The following is a 9,941-nucleotide window of genomic DNA, read 5'->3' on the forward strand; positions in this document are numbered from 1 at the left end:
ACATTAAAAATTTTAAGCCCAGCCGGGCGTGGCTCAGCGGTTGAGCATCGACCTAGGATCCAGGCGATCAGGGTTCGATTCCCGGTCAGGGCACATGCCCGGGTTGCGGGCTTGGTCAATGCCTCTCTCATCATTGATGTTTCTCTCTCTCTCTTCCTCTCTCTGAAATCAATAAAAAATTTTATTTTTTTTTAAATTTTAATGCATGTCTGTGGCAAAATCTGCTATTATTGACCAATGTCTTTCTTCCCTTTTTCCATAAGGACCAAGCCGGTTTTTAGCTAGGTACATAATCAGCTAAGCACAATAAAGACAATATTTTCTAGACTATCTATCTGCTAGGTGTAGTCATGTGATTAATCTCTGGCCAGTAGAATGGAAATAGAAATGGTGTGAGCAACATCAGATCACACTGCTAGGAGAAGGGCCATTTGGCTCTGACTGTGGCCTTGCTGGTGAACAAGCGTGACCATGGGGTGACAGCAACACCCAGTGCTGTCCTGGAGCTAAGCTCATGCCAAATTTTCAGTGTTAAATTTGGGGGAATTTTGCAAACCAGCAGTTAAATTATTGGTAGTTAAAAATCAGCTATTATGGAGTATTCACAACAAAAAATCAGCAAATACCACAAATCAGGGATTTTTTTTTCCTAGTTTACCTGCATACCTCTGGCAAACCTCAGGGGCCAGGAAGAGCACCAAGACAGAAAGCATCTGGGTCCTGGTTTGGGTCCTATGACCTCATCTTCGCTGATTATGTCAACAATTGACTATATTTCCAAACAAGGTCTCATTCTGAGGTACAAAATGTTGGAACTTCAACATATGGATTATGGGAAGCACAAAATTCAATTCATAAAGTTATCTTGCCCTAGAATTAGATTTATTTATTTATAAAGCTCAAACAGGAGACATATTAGAGCTTCTTAAGCTTATCAACAGATTTTTCTTGGTAACACTGATATTGTTGAAGTCAGTGAAAAATATAGGGACATACCTGCATTTGGGGCATGTATTTACATGGCATCACACATTTTTCTAGGAGGTTAGTTTTGAGCTTTATCTTGTTTCCAATGTGTTATGATGTTTGTATTTTCTCACCCTTAAGTAAACTGCCCAGATTTACTGCATTCGTTAATAATAAAATAAATTTTTGAAACTCAAAATAAATTTAAGTAATTAACTCTCCTGTACTCTCTATTTTTATTTATTGGAAGTTTCTTTATAAAGGTAAAGGCATCTGACATTCCTAGGAATGCCAGGAATTACATGAAATGTTTTAATATATCCTGTGATAGTTAGCTACCCAGCCATCACCCTTCAATAAAGCCAACATTTCCAGTAATGGGAGTCACCTCATCTGTTTTACTGCAGCAGCCGTTGAAAGCCTTTTTCTGCATTGGTGTTGCAAAGAGATAACTTGTAACAGCCACTGGAAATCATTCTAGCACACAAGCTAAATACATTACTTAGCAGTAAAACTATTTAAATTTTTCATCCCCGGGAAGAAACCTAACAATTATGAAGGTCATGTGGTACTCTCAGAAAGAGTATGAAATCCTCTTTGATGTTAGGGCATATTGATAAAAATAATTAATTTCCCTACAAATATTGAGATTTTATTCTTTGAATTCTCTCCACAGTACACTTACGTTTTGATGAGGGGTTAGATCTTTGGTGAAGAGAATGATAATAACCATCTGTTGAGTTATGTAACTATTTGGACTTCGCACTAAAATCAGAATAATTCCCTATCTCAAATACATCAAAGGTTGTAATTTAGAGAGAGCTAGGCTATTGTTGGAAAATCAGCACTAAAATAATGAAACATTCTTTCCTCTATCAGAAACTGGCATTCCAAAGCACAGTGTCCTCCACACCCCTCCCAAAATGAGGCTGCTAGTGTTCATGCTTCCTAAGGCCTGGCAGAACATTACCAAGGAAGCATTCTCCTTTCTAAGAGGAATGGTCTGGGACTAGGACTAACAAGGTAGAAACCACCAGCTTTGTTTGGGAAATTTGAGGGGGAGAAAAGGGCTATCTGGCCCCGCATAACTCTACAACTTTCAGTCCCAGAAAGCCTTAGTATTTTGAAGTCAAGGGTTATTTCCAGGAAACCACAATGAGACAGGATTTGCCATGAAGTGTTAAAAAAGTAATAAAGCTTTCACAAAGATTTGTTAGCCAAATTTCTAATGCAGCTGTGGGAACTGAGGAAATGAGGCAGGGCAAGTATATCCTGATGGGCAATCAAGGAGGAAAGATCTCCAGCACTCAGCACAAAAGGACAAGCTGAGGGTGGAGCCTCAGAGGCGGAGTCTGCCTCCTGGAAACCTGGGGAGATGTGTGTAGGTGCTTGCAGAATGAGAGAGAGGCACAGGGATGTCCTCCATGGATCCTATGAAGCTCACTCTGTGCCCAGGCCAAGGAATTAAGAGAATAAAACTTGGAACTAATGCAGGTAGTCTCCAAAGAGCTTCTTATCTGTCATAGAAAACATTGTTACTTTAACATACTGAAAAAGAAGTTTCTATGAGTATGATGTCCCCAACTAGGGCGGAATGAAGGAGCAAGAACTAGAAAGGAAAAGCAGCCCCTAACACCCAGCAGCGGCTGTGGCTCTGACAGCACTGCCTTGGTTCTGTCCTGTAGAACACAATCACACAGAACATCACTACCAGACATGGCCGCCCTGTGACCATAATGGGTCAAGGCAAAAACAAGGCCACTCCATGATCATATCTGAGCACAGAGAAAACATGAACACTGTCCAAGCACAAAGTCCCAAACATTCCCCACTCCCAGCCAATGCGAGCGCTTTACCAGAGCTGCTTTAGCCTTGCTCTCCTCGACCCTCCCTAAAGATAAGATTTATTTGGAACTCAGTCATAGAATCGTCTCCTCTTTCTGACAACAGCCACTCTAAAGCAAACCCCCAACCCCTTGGATCCTTTCCAAAATCACCCAACCAAAGCCCCAATCCTAAAACAGGTCCTTTTCAATACCCTATTACCACGGTATCCCATCACCCTCACAGTGTGCATTCTCCCTCAATGTATGACTAATAAACCCAAGTTGCTTAATTACAGATGAGTTCCTAGAACTTAGGCTAGGACATTGATAAGAATTACTGAAATTTCCGCAGCATAACATTAGATTAAATCATTTAGGATAATTTCTGCTAATGAAATGTTAAGCCTTATGTATTCCATCTCCATAATGCTGTAGCAGCAATAACAGAGCTTTTAATTTGGCCTTAAATAACCTATTAACCCCTCCATTTCTCCCCTCTCTATATAAATTGCTTCGTAAACTGATTTTGACCTCTGAGAAGACTAACGTGTATCTTATTAAACAGTAAAAAAGGTAAGTAACCTAGGCCATAATGACATCTGTTATAGAAAAGGAGACAACAAGAGCAAGATGTAAAAAATAAAAATAAAAATGATTGTCAGAGAGTAGCTGTTTCTCTGCATTGTAAATACATCTTTCCCCAATTCATAGACAACTGGTGGGCTCCTACTGAATCATGCCTCCAGTGTTCCTGTCCCATTGTCATCCTTCCCATGCTGACTGTGGGCTTGATCAAGTATTTTGCTTTTCCAAGTGGAACATTAACAGATGATATGGATTGAATTGTGTTTCCCCCAAAATTCACAAATTGAAGCCCTAAAGTTCAATGTGATTGTATAGAGAGATAGGGCCTCTAAGGGTAATTAAAGTTAAATGAGGTTATAAGGGGAAGGCCTAAATCCAATAGGAATGGTGTCCTTATAAGAAGAGGAAGAGACAACAAGGAATCTTGGACACAGAAAAAATTCCATGGAAAGACACAATGAGAAGTTGGCCATCAGCAAGCCAGGGACAGAGTCTCCATGAGAAACCAACCTGGCAGGCACCTTGATCTTGGACTTCCAGCTTCCACCAATATGTGAGAAATAAATTTCTGTTATTGAAGTCACCCAGTCTGTGGCATTTTGTTATAGCAGCCCTAGCAGCCTAACACAGCAAATATGAGGCAGAGTCTTGAGAAGTGCTTGTGTTTTGGAAGCTTCTTAGTAACCTGGAACTATTGTGCTATGAAGAAGTGTAAATTTGACAGATTGAGAGATCGTGCTGAAGAGAACCAAGAAACTCAGCTAACATTCAGAACTGAGATCACAGACACATGGCCCCTATCAAACCATTCTCTGTCTGATCACCATTTGAGCCACCCAGCTGAGGTCTCAGACATCACGGAGCAGAGATTATGTCCTACCTAAATTCTTGACACACAGAATCATGAGGGGAAAAATGGTATTGTTTTAAATTATTAAATCTTAAGATGGTTTGTTAATATAGCAATAGGTAAATAAAACAGAAATTGGTACTGGAAATGAAATGCTACCATAACAAACAGCTAAAACATGTAACATTGCTTTGGTGACTGGGTGGTAGGTGTGAAGTCTTATATTATTATTATCTAGAGAAAAAGAACCAATAGTTGATACACACACACACAAACACACACTTGTATCTGAGACAAAGTGAATTCAAGGAATTGTCTCATGCAATTGTGAGAGCTAGCAAGTCCTAAATTTGCAGGGCAGGAGGGCATATGGAGACCCAGGGAACAGTTAATATTGTAGCTCAAGTCCCAAGGCAGTCTGGAAGTAGCATTCCCTCTACATTAGAGGACTCCAGTTTTCTTTTCTTTTAAGGCTTTCAACTGATTGGATTGGACCCATCTACACTGTGGATGGAAGTATGCTTTACTCAAAGTCTATTCATTTAAATGTTAATAGAATATAAAAGAACGCAAAGAGCAAAAGAGTAGGGGGGGGGATAAAAGAACATAACATTCAAGAACTGTGTGACTACATCATATGGTCTATTATATGTGCAGTTGACATCCCAGAATGAAAAGAGAAAAAAAATTTGTTTTGAAAAAATAGTGTCTGAGAATTTCCAAAATTTAATGAAAAGCAACAAACCACAGATCAAAGAAGCCTAGAGAACTCTCATCAAGAAAACATCCTTTAAAAACTGTAAGTAGAAGAGCAAATTACAACCTAAGGAAGCAAAGGGAATAAAATAATAAAGAGCCAAAATCAGTGAGTTTACAAACAGTAAAGAAAATCAATAAAGTTAACATCTGGTTATTTGAAAACACCAAGACTTTTGATAAATCTCTAGCCAAATTAGTTAAGAAAAAAAAAAGAGAACACAAATTATCAATATCGGGAATAAAAAGGGAGAATCACTGCAGATCCTCATACACTAAAAGGGGTAATTCAGGAATATTTTGAACAACTTTCTCAATAAATTTGATTACTTGGATTAATAGGACAAATCCCATGAAAGACACAAATTACCAAAGCTCACTCAGGAAAAAATTTAAAACGTGCGTATTCCCAAACGTTTCAGCAAAGGGCCACAGAGCAATTACTGGAGACTTTGTTGACCACAGAATGTCTGCTCCAATTACTCATGTCTGCTGTTGTGGTGAAAATAAAAAATTAAAATTAAAAAAAAAGTTGTAGACAATCCATAAACGAATGGTCCTATCTACTTTCCAATAAAATTTTATTTACATAAAGTCTGCCAACCTTTGCCCTATATATAACAATTCAATAAATGATGATTGAATGCCTATAACATGCATCAGGCTAGGTGTGGAAGATGCAACACTGAACAGAACAGATTCTTACCTCTCACAGAGTTATGATCTAGTCATTGATACCAAGAAACAAACATATAACAAATTGTAATATGATGACTGTAACAATGGAGTAGTGCAATATTCTGTACAAGTAAGTAGAAAAGACATTTATTATATTACAACTATAACTAATATGTTGTATGTCAATTATATCTCAAAAAATTTTTGACAAGACGAAAAAGATTAGATAATTCAACAAATACATATTAAGTGTCTATTATGTAACAGGAACTCTGTTTTATATGTATCAGCCCAGTTGACTGCCATCTACTAAATCCAATGTACAGTATTTATCCTTTCTCCTCCAGAAGAGAGTGAAATCCTTAAAGGACTGTGTTTTCTATGTTTATTACATTGCACACTAGTTTGTATTCAGCATCTAGGAAGAGATTCCTGCCAACTTCAATGATGAGAAACCATTGAAATAATAGCTACACACTTCCTACACAAACATACATATTCTATTTGAAGAAAATTTTATAGTTTAATATTTATATTTAACAATACCACTGTATGAAGATATTTTGTATAGAAATTTAAAGGTGTAAGAAATCATCTCTCATCGAATTCAACACCTTCAGAACATATGCAAGGAACTTGAGGGTAACATCAATGGTAGTTGCCAAATGTTTATATGGAACAGATTAGGGAGGGGATGAGATCAGGAGATTAGCTTTCCTGCTGCCTTTGCCTAATATCTTACACAAGAAAAGGAAAGGTAAATTGTTTTTATTGATGAAGTCATCTCTGTGTGTATGTGTGTGTGCATGGGTGGGGTAGAGGGGGAAGTGTCAGTGGAAATTAGGAAGTCAATAAAATTCCCCTAAAGTCAACCTTGAGCTTCTACTTAGTAGTTTACCTCTTTCATTTTGGCTTCACTTTTTAAAAAATGGAACATAGTTTCATTCTATGACTAGATTTTAAGTATCAGAAAACTTTTAGATTCAACTACAATATTAGCATTTTTACTAGAAATTTAAGCAAATAACTTTTTCTAAACATTTAAGATCTGATAAAACTATAAGCAATGACTGAGAATAAACTACATATGCTGCAAATGCATGAAGACTGTGGGTTGATGAAGTGATAAAAAGCTAACCTAGTTACATGGACCTCTTAGAATATATTTCAGTTACAGAAAAACCAATAAATTGTAATCTATTCAGTTAAAGCCAAAAGAAATACCCCTCCCCCCATGTGATATTATTACTGAATGGATCATGGATTTCAAGAATATAGCACTGAGTAATGATGGGATAGGTCACAGAGGAACCAAAATACCACTGGCACTGACTGAATGGATTTTACTGGCTCTGAGTGACCTTTAAAAGGTGATTCCTGCCACCAGGGTAAGCACAGCCCAGGACGGCTAAAACAAAGCTAGAACAGCTGACTCTTTTAAATGCAGCAAATTCAGTTTCATGGAAAATTTGAGTACTCTAAAGGTATGCTCTTTTAAACAATGCCAGGCTGTTCCTAAACCAAATACAGGGGGTGAGTTAAGTGATTTCCAGGATAGCACAGCCCCCTAAATAACTGAGGAAAGAACATGAGTTTGATCTGAGTACCACCACTGATTATATTCATTCTAATTCTAATTACAACCTCTTATATTATGAAAGCATAACCTTAATGCCATAAATAAAATCCAGGAAAACAAAGAGCCTGAAGTACTTTCTAAAGTGAAGTAAACATACTCCCATAGTAAATACCTCAAATGTGCTGCTGAACTATGTTCTGAAATTTATTTTAAAAAGGTTAAAAATATGTGTATGTATCTATAAAACCTAATCTTAAAATTAAGCTCTTAGTTGTAGAATATAATAATAGGAAATAAACGAATTAGCTGAAAGTTTGTAGAAGCTGACTTTGACCAAAGAACATCCATTTATGAATATAGATCTCAATTAATTAGGTGTTTATCTGCTATTGAAAAAGTAGTGAGAGCATCTTTTTGAGCTGAGGGTAGATGAACCAAATCACCTGAAATGAGTTCTAGGATTTTAGTTCACTTTCAAATAATACAAACTTCAGGAATTGAAAATAATATTTTTACAATTACATTTTCCCAAGGACCAAAAAATATTATCTGTCCTGTTCTGCTATTTATTTATTCAACATGCTTTAAATTACCCCTTATCCAGCATCTTCATCTCCACCTCACTTACTCAAGGTGGCCTGTTCGTATTTCATTTCCAAAATGCCTAAGAAACTATTGTTTTAAAAAGTGCTCTATAAACACAACCTGTATTTAACTCTCTCTTAGACATGTTAACTGACATAATAGTAAGAAATTCTTTGAGAGGTAAAGGCTCCATTTTTTAAAAAATTATATCTAGAGATTCTATCAAGCTTCAATGTAGTGTAAGCAGAACTGCAAAATATCTAGCATAAAAGCAATTTCAAATTAAATAATTTATGATTTATTGTAGATTCAAAACTTGCAGCTATTCTTGGAAAAGTAATCAAAATTTCTGCTGATCGTTCGGCTGGGATTAGTCAACCACAATGAGTTAATTGAACATTTATGTCTTGAAGAGTCTCCTTCTAAAGGAAGCAGAGTTTGCCCTAGAAAGGGATGGAGATGGCTCACTATCTAGGGAAAAGCCGCCTAAACCCAAATCTCTCCCGTGTCTCACCATTAAAATCCTCAACATTTTTTGGAGACGTCTAGTAAAAGACAATATGGCATTTGGGGAGGGGGGGATCACTGCTTACAATAGCCACAGTTACTTAGCGCTGACACATAGGAATTATCTATACACTGCTCCTTTTAATCCTCACAACCACCTCACTTGGTAGTATTATGTTCCCCCAATTTCCATATGGGGACATGGAGGCTAGAGAAATAGCCCATCAAAATTTCCATACACGCGTAACCCAGGCAGCAGTGCGGCGAAGGCCTGGGGGGCAGGAGCCGGGTGGAGAGAATCGATGCGGGGAGACAGGGAACGTGTAATACAATCATTTTCAACAATAAAGATAAATTGTAAAAGAAAAAAAGAAATTCGCACAGCCATTAGCTAAAGGGTAGTGTTATGGCTCACGACAGAGTTTCTGAGTCGAACTTCAAACCCCATGATCTTCATTCCGCGCTTCCTCTCCCAGAGCTGAAACTGAGGCAGAGGTTGGCTTACTGATGAACTCATCACGCATCCTGCTCTGGGGCTTCAGAGGGGTGCAATAAAAATGAGGAAGGGTTCTGAAAAGATGGGACACCACCAGTTAAGAACTCACCTTGACCCGCTGCCGTGGTGTGAGCAGCGAGCACAAAGAATTCTGACCTGGGAGAGGGCACGCTCAGCAGGACAGGACGGTAAAAGCAAACGGAATGAACCCCCTTAGTATGGAGGAAAAACCCAGCTCCTTTCAGTGAAAATTATGTGACTTGACAATTCATTTGTCAACTGGACAATATGGTCAGGTTGAATTTCTAGGGGTTTTTATTCATTTGTGCAGCAAATATTTATTGAGATAGGTATGATTCTAATGAGATCCAGTAGTGAAAAGATACATAACACTCATTTCTGATGAATTTTATTAGTTAAAGAAAGTCACAAGACCAACCCAAGTTTTTTAAAAAGAAATAAGACTTGATGGAAAAAGCAGAAAAGAATTCGTGGGCACATTTTATCTAATGCAATTTCTTTGGGTATGTTAATGTTTTCCTTATGCAATCTCTAGATAGAATTTAATTCTCTGGCAAAAATAATTGCTGAAAACTGAATGGCTCTAGACTTACTGACTGTATTATAAAGAAGCGTCTATGCTTCGCTAATGCCTTCTACTAACCTGTGTAAGTTAATCAGGTCAAAACACAAGAAGACCAGCCTTTTTTGTGAAGAAGATTCTTTGGAGATTTGTGATCAAAAAGGGAACTGTTAAGAAACAATGTCCAAAATGGCATTAAATCAATAGAATAGCTCCTTATAATTTCAGTGTCATATCGGGGCACTGTCTCACAGGATCACCCGAGGATAATTTAAATCCCTAGAGTAGGTACCTGTGCTTGCTTTGCTATTTACTATTGATTAAGGATAAGAATTGCTAAGGTTACATGTTCACTTGTAGGTTTTTCTATTGGGGATCTAAATAATTTCTTTCCAGAAAAATGGCAATCCCAAAGGTTGTGATTTTATTGCCCTGTCGGAGTATATTAACCAGTTTTGTCCCTAAATTTGCAAACTTATTTCAGCATGCCTTTTTTAACAGTCTATATTAAACTCTCTTCTTTAAATGTT

Source organism: Miniopterus schreibersii (genome assembly GCF_964146895.1).
Source record: "Miniopterus schreibersii genome assembly, chromosome: 7".
NCBI lineage: Eukaryota > Metazoa > Chordata > Mammalia > Chiroptera > Miniopteridae > Miniopterus > Miniopterus schreibersii.